The following is a 27,308-nucleotide window of genomic DNA, read 5'->3' on the forward strand; positions in this document are numbered from 1 at the left end:
TTCAAATCAGAGTTGGACCAAATCAGTTCTTCCTAAACTTTACAGATTATCAGTATCTAGGGGCATGAGTACTAAAGAGTATGGAGCTTTTCCTTGAGATGATGAAGGCATTCTAAAATTGACTGTGGTGGTAATTGCACATACTTGTGAATATCCTAAAAAAAAGTTAAAATGTACATCTTGAATAAGTGAATTATATAGTGTGTGAATTATATCTCAATAAAGCTGTTTTTAAAATGGAGGAGAAATTAAAACATCTGTAAAACAGAAACTAAAAAGGTTTGTTGTTATCAGAACTGCTCTATTAAATAAATATTAAAGAGACTCTTTCAGACCGAAACAAAAGGACACTTACAGTAACTCAAATCCCCATCAAGAAATGAAGGGAAAAGATAACTACATAGGTAAATATAAGATAGTATAAATATATTTTTGTTTGCAAATCATTTTTTTCCTATTTGTCTTAAAATATAACTGCCTGATGCAATAATTATGAATCAGATTGGTCCACAATATATAAAGATGTAATTTGTGAAAACAACAACATAAAAGAGGCTACAGCCATACAGAAGGGAAGTTTTTTTTTACTATTAAAGCTAAATTTGTATTTGTCTGAACTGTATCTTACAAATCCAGAGGTTAATGGGTGGTCCCCTGGGGCAATCGCTAAGAAAATAACCCAAAAATATACAGCAAAGGAAATAACAGAATTATAATTCTACACAAGAAAAATAGATTTTTATCACAGAAGAAAGCAACAATGGACACAGAGAAAACAAATCTCAAGGTAGTTGGTGCCAATCTTACCTTATCAGTAATTGTATTAAATGTAAATGGACTGAAATCTCAAGTTAAAAAGGCGGAATTAGATTGGCAGAATGGTTAATCTAACACAGTCCAACTATATGCTGTATAAAAAGGATACAAAAGGTTAGGGTTAGTTAGATGGTGAACATCTCTGCCTTCAGATGGAAGAGGAGATGCTTTGCAGTGCCTCAGCAATGGGTATCAATTTCCCATTGCATCCACTACCAGTTGAAAACCAAAACCAAAACAGTACACCAACTGCCTGTTTGACATTCCCCTGAGATGCTAACAGATAAATTGTTAAGTAAATGTGCAAGAAAATAAATTAAAGGACAAAACCACTTTTGCACATAGATACTTTCTAAATTTAAAAAATAGCATGAGTCCAAAATCTGTGTATATATAATAGTCAGTTAAGGTTTGTGACAAGAAGTCTTAAAAAGTCCTTCTTAATATAATTTGCTACTTACCAGATAAAAGGATAAATGAATATGATCATTAATAAGTGAAGAAAAATATTTGATAAAATTAAATACCCATTAATTTTTTTTTTAAATAAAAACACTTGGGGCACCTGGGTGGCTCAGTGGGTTAAAGCCTCTGCCTGTGGTTCAGATCATGATCCCAGGGTCCTGGGATCCAGTCCCACATCGGGCTCTCTGCTCAGTAGGGAGCCTTCTTCCTCCCCTCTCTCTCTCTCTCTCTCTGCCTGCCTGTCTGCCTACTTGTGATCTCTGCTTGTCAAATAAATAAATAAAAATCTTTTAAAAAAATAAAAAATAAATAAATACACGTAAGGAATCTAGTGGCAGAAGAGAAAAGTCATCAAAGTTGATAAGGTTTGTGTATGGGTTTTGGGGGGTAGTATCTTTTAAATCAAATAATATTTCTGGTCAGCTCTTCTGTCCAACATGACATCAGAGATGATAGCCAGGGCAATAAGAAGAGAAAAAGAAAGAAAAGTTACAAACACCAGAGAGAAAGAAATAAAATGTTCCTTTTCTGCAGATGACATATTGTCTGCCCTGCTTGGAAAAATTTCTCAAAAGATTATCTTGGGCAATTTTTCATGTGTCAGTTGGCCATTTGTATATCTTGTTTGGAGAAATGTCTGTTCATATCTTCTGCCCATTTCTTGACAGGATTATTTGTTTTGGGGGTGTTGAGTTTGATAAGTAGATCTTGGATACCAGCCCTTTATCTGATATGTCATGTGCAAATATCATCTTCCATTCCATAGGCTGCCTGTTAGTTTTGTTGACTGTTTCCTCAACATCACTCAGCATCATGGAAATACAAATCAAAACCACAATGAGATACCACCTCACACAAATCAGAATGGCCAAATTAACAAGCCAAGAAACAACAGGTGTTGACGAGGATGCAGAGAAAAGGGAACCCTTACACTGCCAGTGGGAATGTGAGCCAGATACCCACTCTGGAAAACAAGATGGAGGTTACTCAAGAAGGCAGATGTGTGGTTGGGGGAAATCACAAATAAATAATGAAATGACAGGTAGCTTGAGATTTAAAGTCCAGGGCTCAACCCAGCAATTGCACTATTACATATTTGCCCCAAAGATACAAATGTAGTGAACCAAAGGGGCACCTGCACCCCAATGTTCATAGCAGCAATGCCCACAATAGCCAAATTGTGGAAAGAACCCAGATGTCCATCGACAGATGAATGGATAAAGATGTAGTGTACATATACAATGGAATGCTACTCAGCCATAAAAAAGGATGAACTCTTACTATTTACATTGACATGGGGGAACTGGAGGGTATTGTGCTGAGTGAAACAGTCAATCAGAGAAAGACAATGATCACATGGTTTCACTCGTAGGTGGAATATAAGAACCCGTGCAGAAGATCATGGGGAACGGAGGGAAACTAGGAAGAAATTGGAGAGGGAGACAAACCCTGAGAGACTCTTAACTCTAAGAAACAAACTGAGGGTTGCGGGAGGGGAGGTGGTGGGGGATGGGATGCCTGGGGCATGGGCATTAAGGATGGCACGTGACGTGATGAGCCCTGGGTGCTGTGTGCAGTGATGAATACCTGAACTCTACATCTGAAAGTAACGATGTACTGTATGTTGGCGAATTGAATTTAAATTAACTAGCCTAAATTTTTTAAACACAAGTAGTAGTACCCTGGATCTTGATATTCAACAAGATAGGATTCAGGCCTCAGAGCACTAAATGGGAAAAGAAGCGTAATATATATAAATCCTATACTTCACAGTTAATAATGTAACTGATGTAATAAAGTTAATAATGTAACTGATGGCTATGAACCCAAAAACACAGTGATAACACAGTGATAACATCCATAAGCCAGACACAAGAGATAATGGGGAATATGACACTTGGGACCCAAACGGGTCGAGCAGACTAAAAATTAAATATACAGAATGCCTACACAAATAATCCTAACAAACTTAATACTGTATATCATACTTTTAGTAGAAACCCAATTTACAAGATTTTGAGAAAAAAAAGGATGTTTAAAACACTGCATAACAATCTGTGAGACCTAGCTAAAGTGATGCTCAAAGGAAAATTATAGACCTACGCATCCATAATGATATTCAAATATATCCTTCAAGGTCCCAGCTGAATACACACGGTGCATTCAAGGAGTGTGACTGACTATTTGCAATTCAGTGGAGCTGAAGATGTGTGTGGGAGTAGGTGGCCAGCAGGAGCAAGGAGCTTTTACCACACCTACGCCGGAAGTGTCAAGAAGAAAGGTTACTGATCCCAGAGAGACCCCCACATTTACAGTTGTAAGAGACCACTCAGTGAGGGCTGTGGCCAGCCTCCCAGGGTCTTTTAAGTATATATTTTTTAAAATGGGGCGCCTGGGTGGCTCAGTGGGTTAAGCCACTGCCTTCGGCTCAGGTCATGATCTCAGGGCCCTGGAATCAAGCCCCACATCGGGCTCTCTGCTCAGCGGGGAGCCTGCTTCCCCCTCTCTCTCTGTCTGCCTCTCTGCCTGCTTGTGATCTCTCTGTCAAATAAATAAAATCTTAAAAAAATAAATAAATAAAAATAAAAATACCCTTAAAAGGAAAACATGGTGAGCATGAGAGATAAGCTCCTTGACATGGGTCTTGGCAATGATTTCTTGGATTTTACACCAAAAGCACAAGCAACAAAAGTAAAAATTAAAAAGTGGAACTATGTCAAACCAAAAGGCTTCTGCACAGTGAAGGAAATCAACAACAAAACAAAAGATAGCCTACCCAATGCGAGAAAATATTTGCATATCACATTATCTGATAAGAGGTTAGATCCAAAATATATGAAGAATTCATATAACTTCAGAGCACCAATATAATCTGATTTTTAAATGGGCACAGGAATTGAATAAGCATTATTCCAAAGAAGGTATATAAATGGCCAACAGGTACACGAAAAGGTGTTCAACATCACTAGTCATCAGAGAAATGCAAATCAAAACCACAACCAGATACCTCCTCGCATGTGTCAGAATGACTGTCATCAAGAGGACAAGAGATGCCAGGTGTTGCCAAGGACATGGACAAAGTGGAACCTTTGTACAGTTAGTGGGAGTGCAAAATGGGGCATCTGCTGTGGGAAACAGTATGAAAGTTCCTCGAAAAATTAAAAATGAAATTACCGTATGATGCAACAATCCCACTTCTGGGTGTTTATCCAGAAGAGTTGAAACCAAGATCTCTCAGAGACATCTATCCGCACTCCCGTGTTCGTGGCAACACTACTCACGATAGCCGAGATATGGAAGTGACCTGAGCATTCACTGGTGAACGGATGGACAAAGAAGGCGTGGTATATACAATAGAATACCATTCATCCCTTCAAAAGAGTGAAATTGGGCCATCTGTGACAACCTGGATGAATTTGGAGGACATCGTGTCGACCGAATTAAGGCCGCAAAGGATAGATATGGCATGATTCCACTTTTGTAAGGAATCTAAACTAGTCCAAGTCATGGCGCCAGTAGAATGGTGGGCCTCCATCCTCTCTTTGCCACAGGGACTCTGGAGGCTGAAGCCCACTTGTCCTTGTGTTCTCAGATGAGCCCAACAGCCTGCTAGGACCGTGGCTAACCAGATGTAAACTGCAGACCGGAGGGCCGCACACCTGGCTTCCACAGACCTGCCTTCCCAGGCCTAGCACAGGGCTTCAAAGACCACATCTTTAAAACAAAGGAGGAGTGCAGGCTGGCCCATGACGGCTACTCCAGAGAACACATTTGCCTTGACTCAAAGTACCAAGACGGTATTTCTGGCAATCCAGGGGTGGGCAAGAAAGCTGTTTAATAAAGGGTATGTTTCTGGCCGAAGTTCTCATAAATCACATGGGCAGTCACCAGCTCTGATGACGCTCATGGTCAGACGGAGACGGCATTTGACCTTGCAGCCCATTTCCTCTCGAATAAAAGTGCCAGAAGACATTCTTCCACCTGAAGTTACTGTGAAATACAGGCATCGGGCTCTCGAGACTTGAGAGAGCTGGAGCTTACTGCGGAGATTCATGGCCTGGTTCTCAAAAAAGCACAGAAAACCTCTGCACTGCGGCTAGCGTTGCATTAGACCACGCCCGCGCCGGGCTCCCAGGAGTGTCTGCAGAATTCTGGACGCCAGGAACAACCATGGGATACCCAAGGGGAAGTGCGATCAAGCTTGCTCGAGTCCAGTTTCTAACGAGTGTTGGAAACTAAGTTCCTCAAGAAGCCTGACTGTCGGGCTATCACGACATAAGTGCGGCCAGTGTCGTGGATCAAACAGGTTCCCCCTGAACCCCTGCTTCAATTCTGTCATCTCTGCCCAGCCTGTACTACAGTAGGGGTCCCAGGTTTCCCTGGTGAGTTTCCTCGAATTTCTGTGCAGTGCCCAGGCTGCCTGGGGAAGACAGGGGATAGGCGATGTCAGCACGAAATGGGGGATGGAAAAGCTAACAGCTTCCATCGCTGCAGAAGCCTTGCCCTGCCAAGGAATCACCTACCCCAAGGACGATGGGATGTGGACCCTGATGATGTTCCAGCGGTCCTACAGGTGAGCTGCTGAGACTAACAGGTAGGCGGACTTATTACAGAGCCCACCTGGGTCCCATCTGCTTTCTGTGTGCACCCGCTTGGCAAGAAAGGGCCACGTTCCACGTTCGCATGACTCTGGACACCTTCCTACCATGCACGCGCTCACTGGGTACACACACTGCCCTGGACACTGAGGACAGGGCTGGAAAGGGTGAAAAACCTCTAGGCCATGAGCTTTTGCTTCCCTGGGGAAGACAAAACAAGAAATGACCAAGTTGCATGCATTAAAGGTGTAGGTGGTGATCAGGCCAGTAAGTGAAACCCCCAGGGATCCGGACCATGAGGAATGTCAAAGCCTTTCTCCTTATCCAACTCAGTCAGGCTCCTCTCATCCCATTTCCAGTTAGACCTTGCCCTCCGGCCTCATCCTCGCTGGGTGTGAAGAACCTACTTTTTGTAAGAATCCTGCTAAGGTCCTAGAAAGAGAATCCCTCAGCCTTGACCCCTGGTCTCCTCGGTCTGCCTGCAGCCAAGAATCCCATGAGGTCAGCAGCGTACCTGGGCCATCCCCCACCCCCACCCCGACATCCCCTCTTACTCACTTTCCATCCACTGACCCTGCCCTGACCCTGCTGCTTATCCATAAACCCTCACTTGTCCTTGTGTTCACAGATGAGCCCAACTGCTCTCCCTGTTGTAAGCCGGGACCCCTATCGCATCGGTCCTCAATAAGATTTCCTTACTCTTCAACAAGTAGCAGCAGCAATTTTCCACTAACAAAATCCAAGGGAAGAGGTGTATTGTCTTTGATAAGTGGGTGAGGCAAGGCCTCTGTCACAGCCTCTCATAGCCTCATCCTAGAAGGACGAGGAAGGGGGAAGGACAGCAGCAGGAGTGAGGCTGGCTCTGGTGTGTCCCCAAGCGTCACTTGCAGGGCTGAGGCGGAACCGCCTGTGTGATGGGGCCTGGGGGCCGGGAGCTGCTGAGGAGCGGGGCCACGTCTTGCTGGCAGGAATACCCACGGATCGTGGGCAGGGAGAGCCACGGCGGGTCTGGGAGGGGCGGCGTGTCATGCTCCAAGGGCCTCTCCAGGAGAAGGCGGGAGTTAACTTCGGGGTTTGTGTCCACCATCCCTCTGAGGCCAAGCATACACCCCACCCCGGCCCACAGCAGATTCATGGTTTGTCTAAAACTGTTAGCTCAAGACTCCGGAAGAGCTAACGAGCGTTGAAGTTTCCCGTGAGGAGCTGGGAAAGGACGCGGGATAAGGCTACAGCCCAACTCGGAAGCTCTCTTTATTGAACAGTGTCGCGGGCAGCTCGAGGGACCCGGGCTTCATTACCAGGCGCAGCTGTGCCCAGCTCTGTCCCCAGCACATGGCTATTTGGAAGGAGGCCAGATCCCCAAAGAGGCAGAGAAGACAGCGCGTGGGCTTTAGAAAAGCTGAGAGACCCCGCCGGTGCGGAATAGCATTTTCAACACAGCCCGTCCAGGAAGAGCAAAGCAGGGCTGAGTGGAGGGAACGATCAGGACCGGTTCGGTTATTTCCCACACACCCACCTCCCTTTACCCCGCACCTACTCGTGGGCCACCGGGCGAAGAGCAAACCAGGGGCTGGGGCTTCTCGCACCGTAAGAACGCTTCCTCAGACGGTGTGACAGTATGTCGAGGACACCCAGACGCCAGAGCAGCACATGAAAAGGAGCTCGGCACCACTCATGGGAGAAACGCAGGTCAGAACCACAGAAAGATGCCGTGTCACGCCCGCTATGGTGGCTGTAATTTTTTAAAAATGGAAAATAACAAGTGTGGGTGAAGATGTGGACAAGTTCAAAGCCTCATACACTGCTGGTGGGAATCACACGCGGTGCGGCCACTGCAGAAACCAGCTGGGTGGTCCCTTAAAAAATTAAATATAGAGTGGCACCTGGTGGCTCAGTCAGTTGAGCGTCCAACTCTGGATCTCAGCTCAGGTCTTGATCGCAGGGTCATGGGTTCAAACCCCATGGTGGGCTCCATGCTGAGCATGGATCCTACTTAAAATATAGGATATATTTTATATATTTTTATAAATTTATAAATGTTTTTATATAAAATATATTTTATATATTCTATAAGACATAGAATATAGAATTAAATATAGAATACTGTATGATCCAGAAACCTCACTCCTGAGTATATACCCAAAAGAGCTGAAAACGGGGACTCAAGTGCCTACACACACATGATTGTAGCAGCACCCTTCACAGTAGCCAAAAGGTAGAAACAAGCCAGTGACCATCAGTGGATGGACGGGTAAAAAACCTGTGGCGTGTCCACACGATGTTGTCTTCTTCATCCGTCAGAAGGAAGGAAGCCTTCTGTAGGCTATGACACAGACAAGCCTCCCAACCACCACACTGAGTGAAAGCCGTCGTGAAAGATCACTTGTGTGATCCCTCTTCCATGAAATATACACAACAGGTAAAGCACCGGGACGAAAAGCAGACCGGCGCTTGCCAGGGACGGAGGGCAGAAGGGGAGAATGGGAGCTCACTGCCTCATGGGCACAGTTTCCTTTTGGGGTCATGAAAATGGTTTTGCACTGAATGCGGTGGAGGTCACTGAGTGATGGGACGGTACTAGAAGTCAGTGACTCATGCACTTAACGTAATCAATGTCATGTGATGCGATTTTATGTCAATATTTTTTTGAAAGTTTATATTCAGCCAACCCTTTCTGAAACAAAACTACTCCGGCTCAGCCCCCGGTGACTCAGTTTTCAACATCCCTAGGTCGAAAGAGCCCCATCATTCCACAGCGGCTGACCTTGTCCTTGGCCAACCTCGCCTTCAAGCCTGGCCACCACAGGGGTGGTTCGCAGGGCGAAATAGTAATACCTCGTGGTTCCTCTCCTACCTTTGAGGACATGTTATAGGGACAGTGTTCATATCAAGGATTCTTTGAGAACCAAATATGGAAAGCAGTGGTATGATCTCGGGCACTGACTGACCTTGAATGTGGACCCATTAATATCTCTGACCCTAAGGAACCACACCAAACCTTACCAAACCTCGAGAGCTTTTTGAGGACCAAAGGCGATGTTACAGGTGAGTCAGTTCTGAATAGAGTCAAACATGATAAAAAAGGTTTTGGATTTATTCTAATTCTAGGTACAATATCTTCTCTTCCCCTTTCGGATGTGTGACTAGTGAAATATCACTGGAAATCAAATATTCTGATTTATATCAAACTGCCACACACATGAATTACAAATGCACTGGGAACAGACAGAAAAAACACCCTCTTTCCCACTCACAAATTACTGAAAACTGATGGAGTTCATCTCCGAATATCAAGAAGGTGCTTCGTGGTCAGTGTGTGCACCACCAACTGTCCGCAGAAGATGTGGGAAATGTCAGCAGGGATTTGGAATTAACGGGGTGCTGAATACTGATGTGCTTAGAGACACTTTGGTCTATAAGAAAAGACAAAAGCACAATGAATGAGCCATATTTAACAAAAAGCTAATTCCCGGCCCAAGTGTGTACATTTTCAGGGACTTGGATCAAAGCCCCAGCCATGCACTGCCTGTCCCTCTGGCGCGGGACCCTTTTCTTCTCCTTTCATAGAAACCAGAGAAAGAGGACGGCACCGACCTGAAGAAGATTCCAGCAGGGACTTCTTCAAGAAGACAAAAGTGATACCCGCCAAATGCCCACTGATATATTGAGAGGAGATTTGCACAATGGGGAGAGAATTGGGGGTTGAGTTGGCGATAAGGAAAGAACAGCAACAAGGAAAGAACAAGGAGGTAGAAGTGGAGGATGAGGAGGAATGAGGAAGGAAGGAAAGAAGGGGGGAGGGGGAGGGGGAGGGGTAAATGGGGGGAGGGAAGAGGGAGAGAAGGGAGGAAGGAAGCCATCCGAAACCAGAAAGAAAAAGAAACTACGCCATGCCACAAAGCCCAACTCTAAATGGGATTTACATGGTCACAGTAACATGAGCACCAACATGTGAGTCCAGCCCAGTGCAGCTTCCCCAAGGTGGCCACGGGGCGCCTTCACGTTCACAGAATAAAAGGAGGGAAAGTAGCAGAGACACAGCAAAACTCCATTAAGGTGAACTTGCCCCTAATTCCTTCAAGTTATTGATCAAATACTCGGCAAGAAGTATAACTTTAAAAGCTCCCAACCACATGCAATAACTCAAGCCATTAACAATGTGTTGCCAAGTGGAAGGCTCTTGAGCACCTGCTTTAATGAAAATAATTATAATTAGCAAACTGATTACAGTCAAGAGCTGCTACTTGAAAGCGGTCTTTCTGAAATAAGAGGAGCCTTCCCCCGGGCATTCTAATCATTATTAATCTGCTCAGACTTAAAGATAAGGCCTTCCGAACACAGCTGATGTGGGGGGCGGCTTGCAGTGGGCACTGGATGTGTTGCCTGCCCAGGATCCCTTGTCCCTTTTTCTGGTAAAGAGTGAGTGGCCTTTTGGAGCACCGCCTTTCCCCCATGCTGCGTCCCTTGCTCGGATGTGGCTCTCTCCACCTCTGCTGCCGGGTGACATGCACCTAGGCCTGGACAACCCAAACACCCAGTCCCTAGGCAGAATGACACAGGACCCAGCCTGGTTCCAATTTAGGGACCTAATGATGGAGTTCAGGGCAACAAAATCCTCTTTCTGCTGAAACTGCTGACAGTAAGAGAGCCAGCACTAGCCTCCACCCACCACGTTCTGTAAAGCGCAACAGCCCAAACCTACAAAAATAAAGTCTTTGAAGTAAAGAGAGACAGGAGGGAAATGGGAAGGGAGACACCGTGAATGGATTAGTTCTGTGAGTTCCTGGATCCAGCCATGCCTGACTCTATCCCTGGAAGCTTTAGTCAAGTCACCTAATAGGTTACCATTTTTAATTAAGGCAATTAAAGTTGGAGTCCCATACGAAAAAGAGTTCTGGCCAACACCACTCCTTTGCTTCGCCGAGAAAGTCAACCTTGACAATGGTACAAATGTGATTTCCAGTAGAGCTCTGTGCAAACTGGAACTAACCTCTCCTGAAGAAGGAATAGATGGAATGTTTGATCATACCTCCTCCTTGGAAAGAAATAGTGTTTATATCCTGCAGTGGGTTCAACCAAGATCGGCATTCGCCTGCAGAGACTTCCTGTCCGGGGCCACACAGCCAACTTATCGTGAAGTCAATTAAGAGCAGCGCCCTGCTCACCGTCGAGAGCAGTGTTTGGTGGAAGACACGCGAAGCAACAGAACCGTGTCTCCTCCTCAGCCGTACAGTCACTTTGAAACTTGGGACATGCAACCTACCTCAAAAAGACCTGGTGATACGACCGGCAGCCTAAGCTAGTGGGAGACAACCTGTATTTGTTTCCAGAATTGCATTCTCTAGTGGGAAGTATCTCATTGGGTCTCACATATAGTACTCCCCTGGGACAAAGGTCTGTACAAGCTGCGCCCTCAGGTCCAGCCTATGCATATTTGTCCTTGGCTTAGGTACCGTCCCATTACGTCACTCAAAGACATGACAACAAAAGGCAGAAGCACAGCAACCTCATACCATGTTTACCCTTGGGGAGCTGTTTGTTCAATAGACAGTGCAGCCTTGCTCCTGGGGCTCCACGCCACAGCTCCTCTACCACACTCATGAGGTTCACAGAGCTTCTGTATCTGACATGGCTGCCCCTCGCGCCCCCGGCCTTGCCAGGGTCAGTGGCTCAAGTGACAGGACAGCCTTCGCCCTGTCCCGGACTCTCAGCTGAGCCCCCTGGTGACAGTGACAGCCTCCCCACTCACCCAGTTCCTGGGGCAAGGAACATTCCTCAGAGTGTAACGTGCCGCGTCCAAACCCCGAAGAGGCGTATGAAGTCCAGTGCCTCTTTCTCAGCCATAAGGGTGCCACGGTTCAAAACTATTCATCCACCTTACAGGAGAAATCCCACAAACTACACTGATGTGGCAGGCCCCAAACATTCGTGGGGCTTTATCTCTTATCTTCTGGCTCCCATGTGAGCTACTGGGGCATTTAGGGAAATGGCTCCTTTCCGTTTATCAGATTCAATGAGCATTTTGTCGTCAATATTATGGACCAGCGTGGGGTTGTGCTGAGATGTTTAAAGTCTCTGTGGAATATATGAGGACAAACAACTGAAGAGTCCACATGTCTACGGGACAAAACAGAGAATGAGAGCTGCTGTCCTCACTTCCTGAAGGTAAGTTGGTTTTTCCATTCCTTACTGATGACCCAAGAAGAATGTATTTGGTTTCACTCTGAGGTATACACCAAAGAGAAATGAAAATATGGCTATGCAAAAACTTGTACAGAAGTGCTTATAATAATGTGTTATTTATAAGAGCCAGAGTGGAATAACCTCAATGTCCAATCACTGATGAGTGGATAAGCCAAGGCGGTACATCCGTACAGTGGAGCACCATCTGGCCATAAAAGGAGCAGAGCACTGACACGCATTAGGACATGGATGAACCTCGGAAACGTGCTGAGTGCAAAGAAGCCCATCACCAAGGAACACATGCTTCATGGTTCTCTTTATATGCTACGTCCAGAACCAAGAACCCTATAGAGACAGAAAATAGACTAGTGGATTCTTAGGGGTTTGGGGGGGGGAGGGTCGGGGGTTAGGGAGATGGAGGGCTAACAGATCCAGGATATTTTTCTGAGATGATGAAATGTTCTAGAATTGATTGGTGATGGTTGCACACATCCATGAGTATACTAAAATCACTGAATTAGGGGCATCTGGGTGGCTCAGTGGGTTAAAGCCTCTGCCTTCAGCTCAGGTCATGATCTCAGGGTCCTGGGATTGAGCCCCGCGTCGGGCTCTCTGCTCAGCAGGGAGCCTGCTTCCTCCTCTCTCTCTGCCTGCCTCTCTGCCTACTTGTGATCTCTCTGTCAAATAAATAAACACAATCTTTTTTAAAAATCACTGAATTAAACACTGTCAATGGGTAAGTTGTACAATGCATGAATTATAGCTTAATAAATCAAGTCAAAAAGGAGGGGGAGAAGAAAACATCTGTAGGTCAGCAACCACATATCAAAGCCAGAGGCTGTGCGGGTCCCCTCCATGAAAGTCCCACAGCCACTGGGGTGGGGCCACCACCCAGTTAAGCTAACAGCTGCCTACAACGCCTGCCATGCCGCAGGTCAAGAGAGGTGGACTGACCAGCAGGTGACTGGTATCGCCATTCAGCCCCCTTTGATTTTGGTGCTGCTGATCACAGCAATTACTCCCAAAGTGAGTGGGTCTCAACAGCTCCCCGCCTTGTCCCTTCCTCCATTGAAGATCAGAGATCAGGGAAGCAATCACAGGGCTTTCTCCGGGGCGGAGCCTATCCAGCCCGACTAGAGTCAGAAACCGTTCAGCTGCCATGTTATCATTGGAGTTTGGGCCACGTAGCATCATTTCAGTGATTTCAGTCTTGTTGTCTTCACAATATATTTTACTCTTCTCAGAGGAGCTCAAACACCAGGGAGCTAATGAGCGATGGCTGGGGAGACAGTTGTAGGATAGAGAAGGTCATGGTTGCCTTTGACAGTGAGTATCTCCAGGACACTCCTGGTAGGCTCTGATCCAGTTCAGTTCCATTACGAGGTAGTGATCAATGCATCCAACAAAAAGTAGCAGGACTAGGGGCGGCCTGGGCGGCGCAGTCAGTTTAGCAACTGACTCTTGGTTTCAGCTCTTGTCATGATCTTAGGGTCATGGGATTGAGCCCGCATCAGGCTCTGTGCTCAGCAGGTGTCCACTTAAGGATTACCTCTCTCTCTCCCTCTGTCCCTCTGCCAACACTCTCCTCTCTCTCTCTAAAATGAATAAAGGAATCTCTTTTTTATTAAAAAAAAAAAAAAGGTTGATATCCAGGATCTATAATGAACTCCTCAAACTCAACACACTCAAAACAGGCAAACATATCAAAAAATGGGAAGAAGATATGAACAGATACTTCTCCAATCAAGACACACAAATGGCTATCAGACACATGAAGAAATGTTCATCATCATTAGCCCTCAGGGAGATTCAAATTAAAACCACATTGAGATACCACCTTACACCAGTTAGAATGGCCAAAATTAACAAAACGGGAAACAACATGTGTTGGAGAGGATGTGGAGAAAGGGGAACCCTCTTACACTGTTGGTGGGAATGCAAGTTGATACAGCCTCTTTGGAGAACAGTGTGGAGATTACTCAAGAAATTAAAAATAGAGCTTCCCTATGACCCTGCAATTGCACTCCTGGGTATTTACCCCAAGGATACAGATGTCGTGAAAAGAAGGGCCATCTGTACCCCAATGTTTATAGCAGCAATGGCCACGGTCGCCAAACTACGGAAAGAACCAAAATGCCCTTCAACAGACGAATGGGTAAGGAAGATGTGGTCCATATACACTATGGAGTATGATGCCTCCATCAGAAAGGATGAACACGCAACTTTTGTAGCAACATGGACGGGACTGGAAGAGATTATGCTGAGTGAAATAAGTCAAGCAGAGAGAGTCAATTATCATATGGTTTCACTTATTTGTGGAGCATAACAAATAGCATGGAGGACATGGGGAGTTAGAGAGAAGGGGTTGGGGGAAATTGGAAGGAGAGGTGAATCACGAGAGACTATGGACTCTGAAAAACAATTTGAGGGGTTTGAAGTGGCGGGGGGTGGGAGGTTGGGGTACCAGGTGGTGGGTATTATAGAGGGCACGGACTGCATGGAGCACTGGGTGTGGTGAAAAAATAATGAATACTGTTTTTCTGAAAATAAATAAATTGAAAAAATTAAAAAAAAAAGTAGCATGACAGTATTCAAAATAATTTTCTTAAACCCCACCTACCTTAAACAGTAACAACAATCGGCAAGATGTCCACACATCCTGTCTACTCTAAGGTTTACTTTATGGGTTTAGGTTTTTGCCTCTGGATTAAACTTCCATTCACACTAAGTTATATGTTACTGGTAACTGAAGCACAATACTTTATTCCTTCTAGGGATGTTTGTGTCCAAGGAAAAAAAATTCTGGATGAAGTCCTGGGCTATTTTGACCGAATATAGAATGTAAGGCAGTGGTGAGGGTGTGCTGGACCTTGGCGTCCGTATCACACAAATTTCTACCTACGCCACGTTCAGGGGTCACAAACCTCAGCTGGATCATTATTTGGTGCTGCATCTTTCTCTGCTGTGGGACACAGAATCCCATGCCTGGAGCCTCAAGAGAGAAGGAAAGAGAACAGAGCAAAGAGAGAGACCAGGGAAGGGAGCGGGGAAGCAGCTGCATGTGTTTCCCACGCTCATACGGCCACTTCTGTCCTCCAGGAGCAGATGCTGAGGAGGAGTCAGGAGTGCAAGAGATTTCTGGAAGCACAGGGGACGGAGGCTGCCCGTGGAAGGCAAACTACAGAGAGGAAGACAGACGGACGGAGTATTATCTCCAATTGTGACGCAGATCTGGTAAATCTCAGCCAAGCCAGTGAGGGGTTTGGAGCAAACACTGCCCCTCAGAAGCATCCGGCAGAAACTGTATGCTCGTGGTGCCGAACAAGTTCCTTCTGGAAGGGAGGTTGTCCTAGCGAGCGGGACACCTTCACAGCGCTGCAGGCACCTGAGGAACCTCCATCCATGTTCAGGAAACATCTCTGAGGTTCCATGGGCCTCTTCTGGGGGGAACTGAGAAGGAGGGAACAGACCATGTCCTGTCCCTGCAGTTGCCCTTGGGGTGCTGCTCCCTTGGGGTGGGAATGCAAACTCAGGACTCCCCTCTTCACGGTCATGTATAGGTTTCCCGCCCCCTCAGCCACCGCCTCTGCTGCTCTCAGGGGCTCACTTGGTGTTGTGGTTTGAATTGTGCCTCCCAGAAAGATAGATTGAGGTTCCTCACTCCAGGCACCTGTGAATGTGGCCTTATGTAGAAACAGGTCCCTGCAGATTGATTAGGTAAGATGAGCTCACAGTAGGGTCAGGTGCGCTCCGAGTCCAGCGTGACTGTTCTCAGAAGAGGAGACACAGAGACAGGGAGAAGGCCACGTGGAGACCAGAGCAGAGCCTGCAGGGCTGTGCGTGCAACGCTGTGATTGCTGGGACCCCCAGAAGCTGGAAGAGACAAGGACGGCTTCTCCCTTTGAGTGGACCAAGAAAATACAGCCATGATGTCACCTTGACTTCTAGCTGGGGCCGCTAGCGCTGTGAGAGAGTGAATTACTGCTCTTTCTAGGCCCCCATCCTAGAAGGCAGTCCCAGGATCCTAATCCATGAGTTACCACTCAAATGCTCATTTCCAAGGAAACGGAGCCCTGGCAACCGTGTGAATTTTAGGCCGGGCTGGCCATCCTTGCGCACTCACGATCACAGTGGGGCAAGGCGGCTCCAAGAGGTGGCCACACAGATCACCGCACTGCACGCGTGTCCTCCCCGCCCGGCCTGCTGTGAGAGCAGCCTGTGTCCTGCTGCCCGGGGCCATTCACCCTTCTCATCTTCGAGCCTCTGGCACAAGGACTCCAAAGCCCAAGGGGACCCTCGCTAGGTCTCCCAGAAAGGGTCTACCCTTTGGGGGCCAAGGTCTCCAGTACAGTAAAGCCAGACTTGAGATGACGGGAAGCAAAACGTCCCAGTCCAGGCCACTTGCTAATGACCAGGAAGACATGTATGTAGCTCCCCTCAGGCCATCCCTCCTTCCACACAAGTGGACAACCAGGTAGATGCCACACTGTCCACTGGGAAGACTTTCCATGGCGACTGTCCTTCACGGCCACGCTCCAGTGTGGCTATAATGTCGCTGCACCCACCTTGGGCTTGCTCCCAATACCAACCCGTCGGAAAACCAAGTGCAGGCTTTCTTCTCCCTCCGCTACTCCTAGGAGACCCCCTCAGATGGTGCTAGCTACTAGCTGATGGATGACGAGCCAGACCTGCTGGTGCAGCTTCCTCACGCCTCCAGTCCTCCTCAGGCTCATCCCAGATAGGGCGTCTCCAGCTGATGTGAGTCGCCTCCGGGCTCGTCTGTGCCCCGGGATTAGTGGGTCTCCCTGAGCTCAGCTCGTGCTAAGCATTCCTGGTACGTAGCTACTTGGCACCCTGTGGCCAAGCGTCCCACCTTTACTTCAGCCCAGGAGCATGGCAGGAACAGTCTGGGGGAAGGTCCTAAGTCCCCGGTGCTGGCAGTCCCAAGCCTCTGCTGATGCTGGGACACCAGAGAGGAGACTATTGACACAGACACAGTCTGCTCAGGAGCCGGAGGAATGTTCCAGCTGCCAGGGAGAGACAACCGGTTCGTGGAAGGTTCTCACGCGGAAGCTTGAAGCTGAGCCAATCCCTGGCCTCACCTTGGGCTTTAAGAGTAAGAATCCCACGTCCCTGAGGAGGAGGTGGGTAAGGTCCAGGAGACCCCTCACCCCCAGCAGGTGGGCTCCTGAGGGCCTAGCCGCACCAGTCTCGCAGGAGCACGCGGTCACCTTCCAATCTCAGCGACGCGTACGCACGAGGATCAGCCCGGGACCATCACTAAACCAGAAGACTGGCGCGTTCTCCGTATGTTGCATCTTGCTAAGGCTCGAAACGTGGGTGCCTCTTCCCCATCCGACTTCTTGCCCCCTTTCCCTCTCTGTCTCTCAACGAAAAGTGTGTTCCTCCCCAACAAATACTACGGAAGCTTTTCAGGTCTACTTTATTTCATTCAGGCTATGCTTACTTTTAAAATAAGCACATTACAAGGGCTCCCTGACATTCTCCTTATTTTGTTTTTAGACATTCAAGGCCTTTTGCCTTTGGGGAAAAACATCCTTCTTTCCCCCTAGCCATACCTTGAGCAGCCGACAGCTCCCCAGAGACCCCTCCTGCTGCGTGAAGCCTGGGGGGGCGGGGGAGGGAATGGTGTGGAATGTCTGCCCAATGACGCGGAAGACGGACCTCGAAGGCTCGCAGTTCCCACTGAAGGGGAGGTGGAGAAACTTTTCTGAAGGGATTTTCACAGGTGATTTCTCCAGTTCCACGTTTCCAACTCCTGTGTGCGGCAGAACAATCTTGTCCAGTGTGGAGAGACAGGGACCCCCGAGGACGCAGAGAGCCTGGGTGCCTCGGCTCAGTTAGAGGTCAGTTCTGGGCCCCACGTGGTGCCATCGTGAGATCTCAGGCACAGTTTTGATTTAAACTGAGTCCAGTAGCCACTCAGGACCATTCATCAAGTTCAATGTGCCTCGAAGTTCGGCCTGTGCATGACCTCTGTCGGAATCACTTGGATCGTTCACTAAAAAACAGATTTTCCGGTTCTTAGTCCAGACCTCCTGAATCAGAAGCTCTGAGGGTGCATATTGTAAGCAGGTTCTCTGTGTGACTCAAAAACACGGCAGTGTCTGAGGACCGTTTCTCTACGAACCGATTACCCCTTCCTCTCCTCGTTCTAGCCTGAGCCAGACGCAACCCTGGCGGAGACAGCGAAGAACCGGGGGTTGGCTGTACCGGCCTGCTGGCCGCACAAAAGGCTCCATGCTCACCACTGCCTTCAGTTATCCCAGAAGCCCTAGCTTTTGTGGGGAATCATATTCAGAAGCCAAACTCAGGCTTGTGAGATTTTGAGGACTTAGGAGGAAACTGGAACACCCTTACAGAGTTTCTCATCCGATGGAATCTGTTTGGAGAGGGCTTTCCGGGCCATGGTGTGTTGGGAATTTGAGACTCCACACAAAGGCCTTTGCAAGGCCAGAGGGAGAAGACCTTGAGTAGAAAGCTGGTACTCCAAGCCCTAACTAGAGTTTTCTGTGAGGCAGGTCTACCTTCCCCTTGATCAGGGAAAACAGCTGGAGGAAACCAAAGGGCGACTCTGCTTTAAGGGGTCTTGCTCCTCAAGTCACAAATGCAACAAGAAACATATTTCCTGGGTGCATGTCTCTGTGCGGTCTTCAATTTCCCTCCGTTGCCAGGGCCAGAGGCTCCACAACAAATCTCATCCCCTCTCTTGCCCCTTCCCCTCGAACGCCTGGTTTTAGTTTCCTATAGAACAAAGTGAAATCGTCCACATCAGTTACTGAAAGCTGAATGCGGGTTTCCATCTCCAGGGAAGAAAATGCCCAGATCACCTTTCCCAGTTGAAACAGGGGCAGTGATCATCACTGAGGTCTTGTAGCACTTCTGGATTTAATGGAAAATCCATTTTTTATCTGAGAGAGGAATGGCCTCGACCATACCTCATCCGAGGACCCCCGTCCTTGATGCAGCCCACGACATCTCTCTCATTCTCATTTCCCTTCCTGAGCGATGCCTATATAAAAGGAGGTTGACATCGAAGGCCACACTGCCCGGGGAGCTTTCTCACTCTGATTGAATTTTGGATTAAAACATACCTCTGGGATTTCAGATTAAGCAGTCATTGCAAATTTAAAGAGTTTCTGATGTGGAACCGGAAATCAACTCTACCAGAATGGAGCGTAGCTGCTCTTTGTATGGTATATAATAAGAAATGAGGCAAAAGAAAACCTAGCGCGATGCTCCTTTTAAATATGCTTTTGACAAAGATGGGCCCACGTGGACCAGTCCAATTTACGATTTGCTCCAAGTCTGGAGCAAGAGGGAGCAAAGCGCGAGCCACTCGTGAAGGGCAGGGACCAACCAGGGGAGCGCAGTATTCACGCTTTCATAGTGCCCCTGGATGACCAGCCACAAGAGGTCCACAAAGGATGGCCTCTGCAAATGGGGAGCGGCTACCCCAACCCTACATCCTGTCTTAGCCCCCGGGACACTGGGCTTCTGCAGGGGTGCGGACAGGCATCCGCCCCTTCTCTTTTCTGGGTTCACGGAACACACATGCCCCTGCAGAATTCTGCCAAGGGCGCCCCAAGCTTGCAGCTGACAAGACCAGAGATGGACTCCTCTCCTCCTTCTACTCGACATCAGAACTTGCAACAGCAAGAAACTCCAAAAAAGAATTCTAAGCAGCCATACCTCATTGTCCCCACACTCGGCACCTGTCCCTTAACATCCCCGCAGCTTGAAAAATAAATAAATAAAACTGCTCGCTGGCATTTCTGGGGCTCATCAATGCAACCGTCTACTCCCGGACTCTGCAACAGAAAAAGTGAAATGCAGTATGATCTCCCTGTTTTTAGGAACAGCAACAAGGAAATCTAATTTTATCTCTACAAAGACATACCCCTGCTGCCCCTTTGACCGGGATTATCCGCCAAGGAAACAGTCCTTGGACCAGAAAGAAGAGCTCTGTGCAGCTCCAGTAGCTTTCAATCTGCTTTCTATCTCATAAATGAGTCTCAACTGAGAAGGCTAGAGGAAGACAACTGGATTTTTTTTTAATGCCAGGAAACTAGCCAGTCTGCAAATGATTGCTAGATACTCCCTACCTTTTATGGTTTACAGACTCCCTAATTGCAATCGCGGTGGATTTGGGGGTATGAGGCCTACATCTCTACCTTTCTGTCCTGCTCCCTCTACACACACACACACACACTTAGTTTACAGAATTAAACCGAGTTTTATTTAGAGGTTTTAATCTCACCTCCAAAATTCCTGATGGAATTGTGAAAGTCAAGGCTATTGATATTTTCATCTAGTCTTTGTATGATTTCTAACAACATCAGGAAAAACACAATCTTTTCCCCTCTTTTCCAAATCCAGAGGGATTTAAATGTTCTTTTCCTGTTGCTTTTAGGGAGGGCATGCAGTTCCTGGAGATATCTCGTGCTTTCCCGATGGCTAATACCACATCTGATTCTATGCCAGGCAGATGCAGAACCCAAAGCTGTCCTTTCTTTTCCGAACTTATGTATGGCACAGAGAAGAAATGACTTGGGGTATTTTAGGCATGGCACCAAAAAACTGAGTCTATTACGGGGTGATGGGCATTAGAAGAGTTTGGGCTGCAAATGGAATAAAATGGAACCCAACCAGAACCAACAAGGAGGAAAGCCCTTGGCTCAACAGTGCCCTTGCACGAGGCAGCCCTTGCACGAGGTTAGTCCAGCAGCTCAAGGATGCCATCAGGTTCTCCCCACTGTGCATAAGGAAGAAGCTGGTCCCCCACCCCCGCCCAGAGCATGCTTCCTCAGAATGGCTGTGGAGAGACCTTGGTAGTGACTACTAATTTTCCCACACAAATGAGAAACCTCCATTTCCGGAGGCTTCTAGAAGACCTCCTCATGTCCCACTGGCCAGAATGACGTCCTTCGCCAACCTATCAATGGGTCAAGGAGCAGAACAATCAGGTATGGGTTAATAGGAGCCCCATCCCTAGAGCGGGTCTCCTTTCCCTGCAGAACTTAAGACTGTGAGATGAAGGGATTGAAACACTTGAACAAAATCTGAGTTCCTTTTAGGAAAGAAAAGGGAAAGTCTTTGCCAGGGACCTGTTGGCAAAGTCCACAACAGGTGCTGAGGCAGAAGAATCATTATCACAGAGGGAACCTTTCAGAACTCCATATAAACAAATGCGTAGACCAGGTCCCGAGCCAAACACCGCGTGGCCCAGGAGGGTAACAAATGGACAAACGAGGTATTATACTCAAGGTACTATAATAAGGAATGGTGGGGACTGTGGCCAACTGGGGTGTGCTTGCTTTCCCAAGACATTCCATGCCGATTAAACAAAGACATATCCCACTGCCAATCTGACCTGAATTACCTACTGGAAAAACAGGGTTTGGACCAGAAAGACTGGCTCTGTGCAGCCTGTAGACAGACCCATGCCTTCTCTTGTGCGATCATGACCTGTCACCTCCCCCTTCTCATCCAAACCTGCACTGTCCCTGACGGCCCCGCTCTCCCGAATCCTGTCATTTCCCATCCTTCACCTCTGGGGTATGCTGCAGACCCACACCCCACGCACCGCTCGGACCCCACCCACCTGCCATGTGGCCTCACCCAACAGACAGTGTGCATGAGCACAGCAGCTAAAAGCCAAACTTCAATAAATCTGTCTGAAAAATCATGAAATTATCAGGGAAAGGCTCATTTGAGATGTTCTTTCGCATGACATTTTGAGTTATTTTTCATTTCTTAGGGCCTGCCGCAGGTTATATTCAACTTCTTGAACTTGATCTAATGAGTCCAGTTGCATGAGCTACACAGGCCTCATCTGTAGTGAATCTATGCTTTGCCGCTTACAAGATACATCACCTTGGGGAGGCACGATTCATCCTATGGATGAAAGACCTGGGCTCAGAGATCGACCCCCTCCAGGTGTTTTCCTGAAGACTCCGGGCTCTGCCGCCCATGATTTCAAGAATACGTCCTTCCGTGGGGTGCCAGGATGACTCAGTCAGTGAAGCTCAGGTCATGACCTTAGGGTCATGAGCCAGAGCCCCACCTCGGGCTCTGTGCTGGCAGTGAAGTCTGCTTACGGTTCTCTCTCTCTCTCTCCCTGTCCCTGTCCTTTTGCCCCTCTCCCTGCTCATGCTCTCTCTAAAACAAACAAAATACTATGTCCTTCCCCACCCAGGAGCTTTGCACGTGGACAGAGGTGAGGCAAAGTTTTGAAGTGTTCTGTTATCTTCTAGCGGGGTCTCCCCCAAGACTCGCGGCTCCCACCCGCTCTGCTTCTCCTGGACCCTCCCCAGCACAAGCCAACGGGAACTCAGTCGCTGCGCGCTGCGGTGACACATTTCCACCGCCCTGGCTCACAGAATCACTTCCACAGCTCCTGGTGCTCCTGGGCCTGGCCTGCCACGGCCCCTTCGAGCAGACAGTTTAACTTGGGATTACGGGGCGCTGACTTTTTCCTGGTCTGAGCACTCGCTGCGCGCCCCTCGGGGCTCTATTCTTTCCCGTCTCAAACATTCAGAAAAGCCTCACGTCTCCGTCATCGTCTTTCAACATTTTCATTCACTTCCATCAAATGTCAAAGTCGTGCTCTAGCGGCAAATGACATTCGAATGGCACCGTCCTCATCCCTCGGGTGACTGGACATCCCTTGGCCCTGGCACTGGGTGCGGCAGGCGCCCCAGGGGAGGCGGGCGAGGGAAACGGAGAAGTGGGACAGAGGAGCCAGCGTGGTAAGCGACGCAGGTGACGCGGGGGACGGCAGGTGAGACGAGAGAGGCGCGGAAGCGGGGAGGCGTCCCCTGCACGGAGGAGAACAGTAGGGATGGGTGGCGTGTGCCAGGACCCCAGCTGGCATCCAAGGTCACACCTCACATTGTCTGTCCTTGTCCTCAGCTCCTCCCCGCTCCAGGACAGGCCGGATGCCCCCCAGCGCCGTCTTCCTCTCACGGCCCCCCTCCTTACAGTGTCAAACCCCATCTCAGCACCTCCCTGTCTCCAAGTCCGTTCTCCTCCCTAGCGCTTCCCACTGACTGAGAACCACCGTGTCCGCTAAGCCCCAAAGGCGGGTCGGTCGGTTCGGGCGCCGTTGTGCTCCCTGAGCCCCGCACGGCGCCGACCTCACGGCAGGGGTACAGGTCCTTGCGGAAGCAAAGGAACAGTAAGCAGCATCGCCCACCTGCTACCGTCACAGCACGGGTTCTGCTTGCCCACGTTAGCGCGCATCTCACAGAGCTTCTGCGCTGTCGCACTGAGTAGCACCGCTGTGTGCCAATTGGAAAACGGAGCCACAAGTATTTGTCGACCGAGCAAGCCGATGCCTTCCAGGCCTGGGTCCCAGCGTCCACCCGCCGCACCACCCGGACCCCCAATTAAACAAAGACATCAGCTGACTCACCCACTGGTGCTGTTCTCGAAGCCGGCGAGAGGCTGAACACCCACCACCCCGCCGTATTCTTCAGGGCTGCCGCAGAAAAGAACCCCACGCCGGAAGGTGCAAACGGCAGAAACCAGTCTGGCCTCACCGTCTCGAGGCCAGAAGTCCAGGATCCAGGTGTGGACAGGACTGGCTCCTTCCGGTGCTGTGACTGGGGTGCTTGCCGTCTCCCAGATGCTCAGAAGGTCTTCGGAGCTCCCTGGCTTGCACACGCATCACCCACTCCCCACCATCCTCGAGTTCTCCCCGTGTGGTCATCCCCAACCCGCTCTTTATGATGACTCTGATCGTACTGGGTCTGTGATGACCCTATTTCTAAATAAGGTCATACTTGGAGCTGCTGGTGGGCCAGGTTGTCAACATATGAACTTGGAGCACACGATCTGACCCATAGCATGGACAGAGGAGTTAGTCATTGCTGACTCAGAGTCTCCTTGATGGGTTCAGCCTCACCAGGGGACACATTCAGAGCCTTCCCTTCTTTCTGGTCATCTTCTCAGCAGTGGGGGGTCTCCTGGAGGATAAAGCTCTTCGGTCTCAGGAGACCTGCCACCGCAGCTGGTTTCTCCACCTTCCAGTTTCCCTGGCGCCGTTCCCGGTAAAGCCGGTCCTGCATCTTCTCTCCGGCAATGCCCTTAGTTCTCCAAAGCTCAGATGTGTAACTGGGTGGGTTCGTGCCATCCAGTAAGTCCTAGAGAAAGATATATTAAAAATGAGCACGTGGGCCGTTTCGCTAAGCCTTGCATCTATAGGTGCTTTAATATCACGGTGAGGGCGGGGGTCCACAGGGCAGTGGATCTGGGCTGTGTGTCTGAGCACTGAGCCCCTCAGAAGGGGACATCATCCCTAGGCCCAGGCATCTGACCCCACTAGGCAGCTGGGCTCATGTGCCTGAAGATTCCAGAAAGGAAACACAGGCTTGGCTCTTTGCTCTGCTTGGCCTCTGAGTCAGTGACCCATCCAGATGCCGACGTCGCATCTGCTGAGCGGCCCCACCCCGAGCCCTGCCAACCACACTCCCTCTGGCGGGTCCACGAGCCAAGCAGCCTCATCGCCGCGGGGACCAGGAGCAGCACCTGCTTGGTGGTAAGTGGCGGGTCCAGCCCCCGACCAGCCCGTGGAACCTTTAAGACACGCCAAGCTCGTGCTGCCGTGGGAACCGGGGGCACCCCACTCTCATGTCGCTGTGAAGTCTGTCTCCACCACCTCCGTGGTCCGCAGTGTTCCCAAGTTCGCCCTGCTCCCCACGGTGTGGGGTGTGGGATGTCCTCCCCGACTCACAACCTGTTGGTTCAAATGACCACGCACGGCTGGGACGAGACCTGGGCTCATCTGGCTTTGTTCCCACTCCAACATCTCCGGCTTCCGTGATTCTAGATTCTCTCTAGTCCCTTCTGATCACCTGAAATCCAGGCATCTCATACTCGATGACAGGAAAGCCAAAGGCCACCTACATACACATGATGACATTCTGCCCCGTGAGCTAACAGATGATACTTGAGCGTATTCTCTCGACTAAAAACGAACACGCTGGTTGAAGAGAGTGGGAGTGTGACTCAGCCACAGGGGAAAGGAGCAGGAATTGCAAAAGCAATCCCAAATTTCGAAACACCCCTTCCAAGGCCCCAGACCGGGAACTCGAGAGAAGCAAATGCTTGTTTATTTAGGAACTGCTGGTGATGATTGTATGACATTGTCTCAGGCAAGAAAGATGCTGAAAAGGTAAGGAAGTTATTTGTGGTGTCCCCTACATGGGATGAATATAGGTGCCTACAAATCTCCCAGACATGACTGGACAGCATCAGTATACTGGAGTGAGAGCCCAGCACTAATACAATTAAGAAGAATTAATCCTACAGACCCCGCATTGATCGGCGTGCTGTCGTGTGCAAGCCTTGTCAGCACTTCAAATGCTTGTCAGCTGACAAAGACTGACATTTGGGAAGACTGACCATACATGGTCGGACACCATCTGACAAGATCCACTGAAATGAATCAACCTCCCCACCCCAGAGTGGGGAAAAGGCCATTTAGGAAAGCAGAGAACAGGCAAAGCTCATCAGCCCCGGACTCAGGAAAATGACCTCCCAAAGGCCGGTGATAAGAAGTGACCCCGAGGGACTTGCCCATGCGACCAGAAGTGCTGGTCTCCAGCCACGCCCTACTGACCGCTGACCGTCTGCAAACCGCCGGCTCTCGAGGAGCGGAGCTCGGGCCGGAGCCCACTGTCCGCTACGCCCCGCAGCACCGCTTAGCCCGGCTGACGTTTTCTCTTCACGGCGAGGGGCGCAAGTGAAGACGAGAAGCGAGGCAGGGCTGCCTTCATCGAGAAACTCTGGCCGTGAAAAGAAAAAGCCGAACTAAACGGCATTCCCTTACACACACACACGCACGCACACGCATGCACGCATACACACGTGCAAAGGAAAGGCAAGTTTGCCATTGTCTGACTACAAGGTAGAAGCAGCACTGGAAGGTCTTTAAGGTCTCCAGGCAGGACAACCCGAATTTCCCTCCCGGCAAGTCCTCCACACTGCGTCTCGCCCCCCCACGCACACTTCCCAACCCCCTTCGCGTGCTCACACTCTCTCTGCCAGAGACGCTCCACTCGTCCCTCGACGCTCACCCACGCCCATTCATCATGAAGGTCTTCCTCACACGTCTTGTCTTCAGGAAGCTTCCTGGATGCCGTCTTGTCTCCCCCGGACCTCAGACCACAAAACCATCGCCCCTGCGCCCCTGCGCCCCTGACGTTGCCCCTCGGCGTCCTGCCTCGTTTAGGCAGACCGGCGCCCCCTCGTCGCTCACTACTAAGTGTGGAATTAGGCCCCTGGTAAAACAGACACGCACTGCAGGTTACAGTCGTGCATTAACACCGACTTTTCCGCAGGAATTGGAAGACCCACGTGCCGCACTCAAGGCTGAAGCCAACTGAAGGGTTGCGTTGAACCTAAAGAGAGAATCCAGCTCCCCACCAGCCCCCCGACTCTCTCTCTCACACACACACACACACACACCCCAGAAGCTCCATTCCCCATCCCCACCGTGGTTCTCCGAGCCGTCTACAACCACTCACCTTCTGATGCTTGACCTTCCTCGCTGACTCCCACCGTCCAGAGCCCATGGGCCATCTTCGGCCGGCCCGTCCACTCTGCATGGGCCCCCGGCCAGAGCCCAGGGGCTCTTTCCTCAGTGGCACACCTTGTCCAGACACGCGCATCTCCGTGTGCCTGAGAAATCACGTGTTCCACAGCGAGGCAGGGAGGGTCCTTTCCTCCGCTCTGTCAAACGCCACCATCTGCTCCCAAGCACCCCTGCCTGACCCAAGTCTCCGTCTCAATAACCTTCACGAAGCAGCACCTTTGCTCCTCTCTCCAGCTGTGTGCGTGTGCACGTGCACCTGCGTGTGAGGGGAAGTCTGGAGGAAGGAAAGAGGAGACACCTGTGAGATCTCTAGACCTAGTTCCTGGGGCAGACACCCAAGAAATAAAATCAGCTGATGGGGCACCTGGGCGGCTCAGTCGTTAAGTGTCTGCCTTCGGATCAGGTCATGATCCCAGGGGCCTGGCATGGAGCCGCCATTGGGGTCCCTGCTCAGCAGAAAGCTGGCTTCCCCCTCTCCAACTCCTCCTGCTTGTGCTCCCTCTCTCACGCTCTCTCTGTCAAATAAATAAATAAAATCTTTTGTAAAAAGAAAAAAGAAAAAAAATAAAATCTGCTGTCACCTTTTAGTGAACAGAATAAGTTCTTTAAAATATAGGAAATGGAAT

The 27,308-nt window shown here is 49.3% G+C and overlaps 1 protein-coding gene across 6 annotated transcripts in view; it reads right to left on the reverse strand.

The window, feature by feature from the left end:
* Window positions 1-27,308, reverse strand: part of LOC309845441 (uncharacterized protein) — a 304,001-nt gene that overhangs the window by 211,217 nt on the left and 65,476 nt on the right. For 5 of the 6 annotated variants that reach the window (XR_014301294.1, XR_014301295.1, XR_014301296.1 and 2 more), the window contains exon 1: window positions 23,500-23,610. The gene's annotated coding sequence lies outside the window, so the exon portion shown is untranslated. Of the gene's footprint in view, window positions 1-23,499; window positions 23,611-26,614; window positions 26,957-27,308 lie in introns of those variants that run through there. The other variant, XM_082693411.1, reaches the window with a different exon arrangement.

The sequence above is a fragment of the Mustela nivalis genome (assembly GCF_964662115.1).
Source record: "Mustela nivalis genome assembly, chromosome: 12".
Taxonomy (NCBI): domain Eukaryota; kingdom Metazoa; phylum Chordata; class Mammalia; order Carnivora; family Mustelidae; genus Mustela; species Mustela nivalis.